The sequence below is a fragment of the Triticum urartu genome, unplaced genomic scaffold (genome assembly GCF_056163025.1).
Source record: "Triticum urartu cultivar PI428250 unplaced genomic scaffold, HENAU_Tu73 scaffold1, whole genome shotgun sequence".
Taxonomy (NCBI): domain Eukaryota; kingdom Viridiplantae; phylum Streptophyta; class Magnoliopsida; order Poales; family Poaceae; genus Triticum; species Triticum urartu.
This window is the reverse complement of record NW_028259461.1, coordinates 13,581,728-13,582,513: the sequence shown is the minus strand read 5'-3', so window position 1 is coordinate 13,582,513 and position 786 is coordinate 13,581,728.

Sequence of the window (786 nt, the reverse complement as noted above, 5' to 3'; positions counted from 1 at the left end):
ATAGACCAAAATCCCCTACACGATTAGTTACAAAAGCTTTTTGACAAGCACTCGCTGCGATTGGTCGTGTAAACCAAAAGCCTATCAATAAATAAGAACACATTCCCACGAGTTCCCAAAAAAAATAAATTTGTATCAAATTGGAGCTAGTAACCAATCCCAACATGGAAGTATTGAAAAAACTTATATAAACAAAAAATCTCAAATATCCTTCATCGTGAGACATATAACCATCACTATAAATAAGAACCAGGATTCCTACAGTAGTAATTAGTATTAACATAATAGAAGTAAGTGGGTCAATCAAGTATCCAAATTCTAAAGAAAAATCATTATTGACGGTCCAAGACCATAGATATTGATAGATCGAACTTCCATTTATTTGTTGAATAGACAGTTGAACTGAGAATACCATAGCTATACTTAAGAGTAAAACACTAGGAAAAGCCCATATGCGACGAAGATTTTTTGTTGCTGTCGGAATAAGAATAAGGCCAAATCCCATTGACATAATAACTGGAAGTGGGAGAAGAGGGATTACCCATGCATATTGATATGTATGTTCCATAAGAAAAGAAATTGCAATTTTTACTTCAATTTTTACTTCAATTTTTCTATAAAATTGTTTCCGATTCACCAAACCAATTCTTATCTCTTTCTGAAAGAATAAATAAAAAGAATAAGAAAAAATACTGAAATTCTTAATTTTTCCAAAATTTATCTCATTGAAATAATTAAAAATTAAGAATGGGTTTAGTTGGTTAAATTAAAAAAGTTAATAAAATA